Here is a 9,785-nt window from a genome sequence, read left to right as displayed (position 1 = left end):
ACCCAGTTACATACTCAGAATCTGTACTACTGCGCAAATAGGCAAAACTAGTGCGTTCTAAAGCACGTCTCTTTAGGCAAAAAACCCGTTTCCTACAAAGTTGCCCAAATGCATCTCAGAAGTGTGCAACTTGTTCCCTGAGTTAGAAAACGTCGAGAAACGGTCGTTTCTGCTAGCGCTGTGCTTCTACACATGTCTTTGCTGAACGGTGAAAGGGCACAGTAATGCACTTTTCTCCCAGCCAATACACCGTTTCTAAGGAAATGGGAACCCACTGAGGAGACACTTGTGGGAGCTACTGTGACTAAAACTGAGCTTCCCTTCGCAAGGGAAGCAAGAGAAATGCTGAAACCATCAAGCCCAGTTACATACTCAGAATCTGTACTACTGTGCAAATAGACAAAACTAGTGCGTTCTAAAGCACGTCTCCTTAGGTAAAATACTCATTTCTGACAAAGTTGCCCAAATGCATTCCAGAAGTGTGCAACTTGTTCCCTGAGTTAGAAAACGTCGAGAAACAGTCGTTTCTGGTAGCGCTGTGCTTCTACACATGTAGTTGCTGAATGGTGAAAGGGCACAGTAGGGCACTTTTCTCCCAGCAAATACACTGTTTCTAAGGAAATGGAAACACACTGAGGAGACACTTGTGGGAGCTACTGTGACTAAAACTGAGCTTCCCTACGCACAGGGAAGCAAGAGAAATGCTGATTTCATCAAACCCACCTCTGCAGGTTCTCTACACACTCCCACATCACTCAGTGGCAGGGATGTGGGGTATCCACCAGAGAAGACAAGTCAGACATGTGTTTAAGCCAATACAAAATCTGTATTAGGCAGTCTGTGACTACACTGGGTGTTCTGACCGAAGTGTAGCCCCAAGCATTTCTCAGAGTGGCCTTTTAAGCACAAAATCCATGCCCTGGGTTGGCAATCTTCAGTTAGCAAGAACAGTTAGCCAGAAGCAGAACTACAGAAAACCAAAAATCAAGGTTAGTACATATGAGACTCCTGGAAGTATGAACTTTGATAGATTAGGTCCCTGTTTTCATCTTGGCAGGTGCTGCTGTCTACTTTCTGAACTTTATGGCCTGCATGGTACTCCTGTCATGGAGCAACTCATGCTAAGGTCTGGGGACCTGTTATAATAGTGAGCTGTCCTATAACCTTAAATGACCTTGGCAATAACAATAATGAAAATGGAGCATTGTCCTTCACCTTTTGCTAATTTCCATGGCCCAGTGCAGGATCAGCCTGTTAGACCATCCTTCTTCCTACCTTTTTGCTCATGTACAGACACTTCTTCAAACTTAAACTTTGCCACTCACACACTCACCCCACCCCCACAGAACTCCAAAAACATTTTCTGGTAATGGCCACTCTTCAGGCAAGTTTGTGGGAGTATGCTGATGAGGTAGCATTACCCAGACATGGCACAACTCCATCCATGTCTCAGAGGTAACTATCTCCTGGGCCTCTCTGCTTCCTGCCAGTTCTTCACCAGTGGCGTCTGTCTTTTCTCTGCGCAGAGTAATTGGCACACCTTATTCCTCTGATTGGCATCCTCGCACCTAAATCACTCCCATACTTTCATCTTCCTTCAGCTTCAAAGGACTCTTCTTTGGGATTCTTCCTGCTTAGGGATCAGGAGAGAGGGGCTTTTGACAGCTACCCTTCCTGTGTTAATGTCCTTTCATTGTAACAATATATATGAAATAAGTAATTTGAAAGAGAAGAGGTTAATTGTGGCTTATGTTTTCACGGGCTTCTGTTCATAGTCTTTTGGCCCTGTGACCTATCTCTAAACAGAACACTGTGATGGTTCATCACCAAGGAAACTGGCCTCTGGGCATGCCTGTGGGGGGTTTTCCTGAATGTGTTAAGGTGAGATGATATGCCAAATGTGGGTGGCACCATCTGCTGACCAGGGTCCTGGACTATATGAACTGGAAAACAGGGCTGAGCACTTCCATGAGCCGACTGGATGCGATGTGACCGGCTGCTTCAAGTTCCTGTTGCCTTGACTTCCACACCACAAGGGACTGTACCTTAGAACTGTGAAGCAGAATAAACCCTTTCTCCCTTATGTTGTTTTTGTCATCATATTCTGTTTAAGAACTGGGAAACCAAAGCAAATGCTATAGGGGGCGGAAAGCATATAGTGGCTCAGGGTGGGTCACACTATTGAACCAGCAAGGAGAGAGAAAGGACTCCAGACTCCTTCAAGGACTTACCCCCAAGATCTAACTTTCTCACTACATCTGTGCTGGCTAGATTTATATCAAGTTGACATATGCTGCAGTTATTTTGATTGAAAAAATGCCTCCATAGGGTCAGGCTGTGGGCAAACCCGTAGAGTATTTCTTAATTGGTAATTGATGATGGAGGAGGGCCCAGCCCTTTATGGATGGTGCCACTCTGGCCTGATGATCTGGGATTCTATAAGAACTCAGGCTGAGAAAGCCAGGAGGAACAAGCCAGTAAGCACTGCCCTTCCCTCCGTGGCCTCCAGGTTTGTCTTCCTGTCCTGACTTCCTTTGATGATTAACAGTGATAATAGAAGTATAAGCCTAATAAACGCTTTCCTTCTTTGGTCGTGGAGTTTCATCATAGCAATAGTAACCCTGACTAGGACAACATCCCTTCTCCTAACACTGCTTCCACCTTCCAATGGCCCTATAGGCTGGCAGTCAAGACTTAAGCCTATGAGTTATAGGGGATAGTAAAGTTTCATCCCACCGTACCTCCTTCACCCCTACGCACAAACTCCAACAGAGGACACTCAGATATTCTCTTTAGACACAACTGCCTCCAGGCTGAGTTCACACATTGGATGTGTTCTTCTTCCCAAAGTAAAGCTAACCCAGACCCTGAAAGGAGGTTGGAAGTTGTGTCTTCTGGGAGGTCTATGAGGTAGTGTGCCTCTGGAGCCTTCCCTGGGAGGCAATGAATATGTTAATGGAATACTTAGATCCTTTGACGGATCTATGTAGTGTGAGTACTTAACTATGCAGTCTGGATGCTCAAAGCCTTGGGGACAGGAGAGGATGGGAATGTAGGAAAATGCACCTGGAAGTGCAATAGGCATTCTTAGGGCCTTTTAAGACAAGAGACAAAGGCAGACTTGAAGAGGAACCTGAAAGGAATAGACAGCTATGTCTCCCTGGTCACTCTCAATTGTGAACCCCTTTGTGGACAGACCCACCCTCTACCATCCCCACTAGCATTCTTGAGGACAGTTATACCTACCATTAGAGGCAAATTAAGCTGGCATACCACCATGAAGAGTCTTCTGCCACAGTATGGAGTTCCATGACCCAACACGGAATGAATAATCAAAGTCAAATGAGGGTGGGGGGATACAAGTGATGAGCAGGGGTCTTTATTAGAGAGGCCCACAGAGTTCAAATTGTCAGAGACTGCAGATGCTGCCTCTTGGTGATGCCTCACTGTCCTCCCTTGCATTAGCCCCATTCTAGGTGCAACGGCTTCTAAACATGTGGCTAGCGTTACCGTCTCGCCAGCAAGAATGACGCTGCACACACAAACAGGATCCTTCTGCAGTAAAGCTTTAATGCATCTTGAGAGGGAGAGCATAAGCTTACACAAGTAAAATGGAGACCCCAAACAGCAGAAACCCATCCCTTATATAGGAAACTGTCCTCCGCTTAGGATGTGTCAGTCCCTGATTGGCTGTTGCTCATCGGGCGAGATGACGCCACGGGAGAGGCAGAGCACAACAAGTGGAAAATCCCTTCGCACATGCGCAGATTAGTTGTTTGTCAGCATGGGACACAGGATGTCAGCGCCATCTTGTAATGGCGAATGTGAGCGCGGCTTCCCACATCTCCCCCTTTTCTTATTATTAAGAAGCAATAAGACACCCAACAAGGAGAGTGAAGACAGAGGTCAAATCCCCAAACAAAATATCAGGCCTGCATACACAACTCTCCCCTAAGCTCTTCACCCGGAGAGGTCATAGCCTGGCCCTGTGCCATTTTTTCCGGGGGAAGGACACTGGGGCACGCAACCTTCATGCAAGATGACATGCCTCCCTAGAATTAGCTCATATATGCCGCAGAGCCATTCTACTGCAATGCTTCGCTATGCAACTCTCCAGGGCTGCTGAAGCTTACTCACTCTACCTCGTGCAATGAGATGAGACTCTGAGGGTGCAAGAGCTGAGCAGCCAGCGACTTATTGCTTAAGCATGGTTAGCCATATATCAGGGGAGGTCCCAGACTCTAAAGCAGCAAGTGCTTGGGTGATAACCACCTTGTCTCTTTTTGTTTGAGCCCTGAGTTTACAGACCAACCATAGGGTCAATACTAATCCACAGCAGATTGCAGCTCCAAACAATCCAACCCCAACCCATTCTTTAAAGAAGGAGAAGACTGAGGATATCCACGACGAGAATCCCTCAGTAAGTGACAGATCCAGCCGTGTGGAATTGACTTGAATGATAGCAGTCCACAATTCTCTTAAGGTCTGTTCAAACTCCGCTGTCCAATTCTGTAAAATAAACTGAGAGAGACTCTTTTGACAGATTAGCTGCTTTAGTGAAATTTTCATATTGAACTGAGGTAACACATAATCCAGGGAATTTTTGTTCACAGCCCAGTTGGGCCAGTTAAAACCACTTGTCGTGCCGTACTGTCCAGGGGAAATAAGAAGCCAACAACCAGACTTCTTCTCGAGATCTTTACTCAGGATTAAGCTCAGTGGGAATGGCCCCGAAGAAGGGGAGGGCCAAGCTTAAGTACAACTCAAGGGCCAATCAGCTCATGCCAGGTGTCACCTCCTCATAGGTCCGCATCAGAGCAGGACTGCTCGTCATCAGATCACCAGTTACCCTTGCACAGCCTTTTGCCATATAAGGACTTGTTTATCTTAGAGAGCGCTCGCCGTAGGGATGGCAGAAACCTGCGCCTTGTTAAGGCACGGCACATCGCAGCTCTCCACAGTCCCCCCTGTTTTATTTTGTAAGAGCAGGACGAAACGGGTGAGAGTAGAGGTCTGATCTCCAGAGGGCACTGATGTATGACTGTCCATAACCCAGGTTATTCACCTTGATCATGTGCGAAACCCGCCCTGAAGTTTGGCCACTGATGTACAACAGAACTCAGCTAGGGGCTCGGCCCCAGCCTAGCTCTGGACCCGACCGACACCTTTTTCTGGAGGTGGGATTTTGGGTGTCAGCCCACATGCAATCAGACGTGCTCTCCAGGAAGCCATTAACTGCAAACAATGTACCTCCTGTGCAGTGCTTTGCCTTGCACCCCGAATGTGACGAGGATCAGGACTTAAAGGCTGCCAGCCAAGCCTGAGGGGACTGTCCAGCCTCAATAGCATAGAAGGCTTGTGCAATTAGGGCACAGTCTCTGTTTCAGGATATGACCAAGCATCGAAGGAACACAAGGCAGAGGAAGCTGATAATCAGAAGGGCCATAGCTAAAGTCCCGATACCTGCCCACTCCTTAAGATGATGCATAGCTTGTTGAATCCAAGAGGCGAGGCCTTCAGCGGTGGATACATCCACGCATGTAACAATGGCGGCAGTGCGCAGATCTCTTCAAACTCTGCGGACCAGTTCCCCTGGAGATAAGATGAAAGACTCTTAGACAAATTAGCAGCTCATGTAAAATTGTTATATGGCACAGATGTAATGCATAACCCTGACATGTCCATTCGCATCTGAGCTGAACCCCCTGTTAGAAGTTTCAAAAAGGTCAGATGTATTCCAGCTGAAAGTAGCATTACCAAATGCTCCTCCATTAATCATGGCCATTGGTGTTGGCATCCTCAAACACTGGGAAGGTGGCACGAACCTGCTTCCAAACCTCTGGACACAGAGAATGATAGTTCCCCTGTGGTGCTGATAAAGGTGAAGTGTCCGCATAAGGCGGCGGTGCCAGTTCCGAGGCACGCCGAGATGGCGGATTATCTCGTTTGGGCGCGGCCTCTTCCACCTTCTTCCTCCTCCTACCCTCCTCATGCTGTTTCTACGCGAGCGACTCCATTTTTAGCATGAGTCTCTCAAGCCTTTAGTTTTCAGCAGCCCTTTCTGAGCCGCCCTGATCAGACATGACGAAGAGTTTCCCACTTTTAAAGGGTCTCTGAACGTCCCCCGCTTTACCGCGGACTGAAAAACTTGTCTCAACCTGTTCAATGTCTCCAAAAATGCGCCCTGCAGCTTCTGTCATTCTGGCCACAAAATCGGAAAACGACTCCTCAGGGCCTTGAATAATCTTTGTGAGGCGCCTATTAGCTTCCCCTTTTTTAGAGAGTGCTTTCCAGGCCTTAATGGCAGTCTGTGAAATCTGAGCATAAGCTCCCCAATGGTAATTTACCTGATTTGCAGTAAATTGACCTTGACCTGTTAACAAATCAAAGGTCCAATCCCTCTGTTCAGGGGTAAGTGGAAGGGCATTGGCCCGAGCCTGTGTTTGAGCGGCCTCAAACCACAGGGCTCTCCATTCTATATATTGGCCCATATCTGGAAGTGCGGCTTTGGCCACCATCTGCCAATCAGAAGGAATTAGGGCACCAGTGCCAATTCTTTCTAACATTACCAGGGTGAAATTTGCATTAACCCCATATTTGCGAACAGATTCAGCCAAGTCCTTTATTGCATGGACTCGACCCCCGTTCTCTGTTTCAAACACAGGAAAAAAATTATGTAATTTTTTACGAATCTTTTCCGGCCAGAAGGAAAATCCAGACTGCAGTTCGTAGGGTGGAGGAGCAGTGGGTGCCACCCTGCGAGATGAATTGAGGGAGGGTTTTTTATTACCCTCTCGTTTGTCTAGGTGGTATCTCTCTTCCTCATACCTGACTGCCTCTTCCTCTAATTCGGCTTCTTCCTCCGAATCAAGAGTCTCATTGTCAGAGGTATTAAAGCTTGTAGAGCTATCAATATTCAATGCCTCAAGATCCTTTAAAGGATAAAACCTTTGTGATATTTCTCTCGGCGGTGAACTAGGTCCTGAGGGGGGTTGCACTCCTTTTACAGGAGGGTCCTGAGCTTTTTTCTTTTTATGGGCATCCTTTTTCCTGCGCGCACCCAACCTCTCACTATGTTCGGTTTCTGACATGCTATCCTGAACTTCTTCTAGGGTGACCTGTCCTTCATCTACTGCCCTCTTGACAATTACGGCAGTAAATATTACAGCCAGAATCAGCCCAAGAATTTCAAAAATATGCATACCTCTCCGAACTTACCAACCCTGCAATTCTGAATCCTCCCTGTAGTCAGGGGGTCTCCGAAGGTGCTGACGATGGTGTGGTCTTCCCGGGCTTCGGCACCATATGTGGCTAGCGTTACCGTCTCGCCAGCAAGAACGACGCTGCACACACAAACAGGATCCTTCTGCAGTAAAGCTTTAATGCATCTTGAGAGGGAGAGCATAAGCTTACACAAGTAAAATGGAGACCCCAAACAGCAGAAACCCATCCCTTATATAGGAAACTGTCCTCCGCTTAGGATGTGTCAGTCCCTGATTGGCTGTTGCTCATCGGGTGAGATGACGCCACGGGAGAGGCAGAGCACAAGTGGAAAATCCCTTCGCACATGCGCAGATTAGTTGTTTGTCAGCATGGGACACAGGATGTCAGCGCCATCTTGTAATGGCGAATGTGAGCGCGGCTTCCCACATAAACACAGCCTGATATCTGAGAACCCCATTTAGTCTTGCTCCCCGCCTGCTTCTGATGTCATGCTTCTGAGTCTCTTATATCTTTGTGGGAATTCTCTCTTGCCTTGAGTGACCCCAAAACCAGAAAGATCTAAGGCTTTTGAAAGGAACAACAAAATACTATTTCACATGGCAGTTAACATGTGTGTTTTAGATTCTAATATGTGTTTAAATTTCAAGATGTTCTGAAACATTCAATCACTAAGATACTAATGCAATGACTGTGTAGTGGCCGCTGTCCTCTCATGTGCTCATGTCTCAGGGCCCCAGCTCCCATCTGGCACCCCATCAGACCAGTATAACTATCTGTTTGGGCTTAAAACCCTCAGTTATCTTTATATTTACATACATAAATAAGAGCCTGAGTTTACTAATAAAGAGAAATCCTGTTTTCAGTGGCATCAATATATTTATCAATATATTTCAGGCAGGAGTTGATTCATAAAAGAAGACATATTTGTAATTCATTTTTAAGTCTTGAGACTTTACTGCTGTGGCCACATCTCTGTTGAGGGAGGGACATACTTTTTCCAGAGTGCTGGAGTTAGCAGTCTTCTCTCTCTCTCTCTCTCTCTCTCTCTCTCTCTCTCTATATATATATATATATATATATATATATATATATATATATATATATAAAATTAATTTATTCATATTACATCTCAATTGTTAGCCCATCCCTTGTATCCCCCCATTCCTCCCTCCCTCTCTCTCATTTTCTCCTTACTCCCCTCCTCTATGACTGTGACTGAGGAGGACTTCCTCCCTCTGTATATGCTCACAGGGTATCAAGTCTCTTCTTGGTAGCCTGCTATCCTTCCTCTGAGTGCCGCCAGGCCTCCCCATCAAGGAGACGTGGTCAAATATGGAGCACCAGAGTTCATGTGAAAATCAGTCCTCGCTCTCCACTCAGCTGTGGAGAATGTCTTGTCCATTGGCTAGATCTGGGCCAGTGTTTGGTATTTACTGCATGTATTGTCCTTGGCTGGTGCCATAGTTTGAGCAGGACCCCTGGGCCCATAATGTTCTTCTTGTAGGTTTCTAGGACCATCTGGATCCTTCTATTTCCCCATTCTCACATGCTTCTCTCACCTAGAGTCCCTATAGGATGTTCTCCCATCTGTCCCACTTTCCTGCTAAGTGAAGACATTCATGGGACATGCCCCTTGGGTTAATGTCCAGATATAAGTGAGTATATACCATTTGAGTCTTTCTGCTTCTGGGCTATCTCACTCATTGCGATCATTTCTAGTTCAATCCATTTGTCCACAAATTTCGGGAATTCCTTGTTTTTATTAGCTGAGTAGTATTCCATAGTGTAAATGTACCTGTTTGCAGATGATATGATAGTGTATATAAGTGACCCCAAAATTCCACCAGTCTTCTTTCTCATCTCCTGGAAGTGTTAACCAGACAGACCTTTGTTTAACGGTGTCTCTGAAGCATTGTGCTCTGACAGCTTGCTTGATGGATGTTCCTGTCAGGGTACCCCTAGTGAAGGATGGAGGACAGCATCTCCTCACCTATCAGCTCTGTAAATCAGACGAGTTAAAATGAGTATGAAGGGAGGCACAGCGAGTCTGTTCTCATTTTAGTATGCTTTGTAGATTAGAATCTTCACAGTGTGCTTCAAGAAAAAGAGAAAGACGCTTTAGTGGTGCTTTGCTTTAAAGAACTAGTATTGATTTATTCTGTGAAAGGCTGCTCATAAGCAAGACGTCTAGAAGAGTAAGAAGTACACGCATGAGCCTGCCCTCTGTGCTGGGGCATGAGAAATGGGGTATGATGTGCAGTGAGGGAAATGGTAGGAGACATACCAACACTACAGGGCAATAAGCGAAGGGAGAAGAGAAGGCAGGGTCAAGCAGAGGTAGCCAGAAGAGAAGGCACCCTTTGTGCACCCACAGAAGATGGGTTTTCCTGGGTCCAGGACATTTCCTTGCAAATCTCCTGCTTGTTTACCTTCTAGCTCCTTGGAGTGAGCTTGATGCTAGCAAGTGGGACTCATTCAGTTTTGTATCCACAGGTCCTCAGCACTACACTCATAACAAGAACCTGGTGTATGACCTATGAAAGAAAGAAAGAAAGAAAGAA

The 9,785-nt window shown here is 46.3% G+C and overlaps 1 long non-coding RNA gene across 1 annotated transcript; it reads right to left on the bottom strand.

Annotated features, from left to right (window-relative positions):
• Positions 1-4,011: 4,011 nt before the first annotated feature.
• On the bottom strand, positions 4,012-6,131 carry LOC311589227. The gene is made up of 2 exons (XR_014776459.1): positions 5,758-6,131; positions 4,012-4,533 (listed from the first exon to the last, which is right to left on the bottom strand). It is a non-coding gene; the product is annotated as an uncharacterized lncRNA (long non-coding RNA).
• Between the last annotated feature and the right edge of the window lie 3,654 nt (positions 6,132-9,785).

Source organism: Acomys minous (genome assembly GCF_964271855.1).
Source record: "Acomys minous genome assembly, chromosome: 18".
In the NCBI taxonomy this organism is placed as follows: domain Eukaryota; kingdom Metazoa; phylum Chordata; class Mammalia; order Rodentia; family Muridae; genus Acomys; species Acomys minous.
The sequence above is the reverse complement of the archived record's forward strand: the minus strand, read 5'-3'. Positions and strand labels throughout refer to the sequence as shown.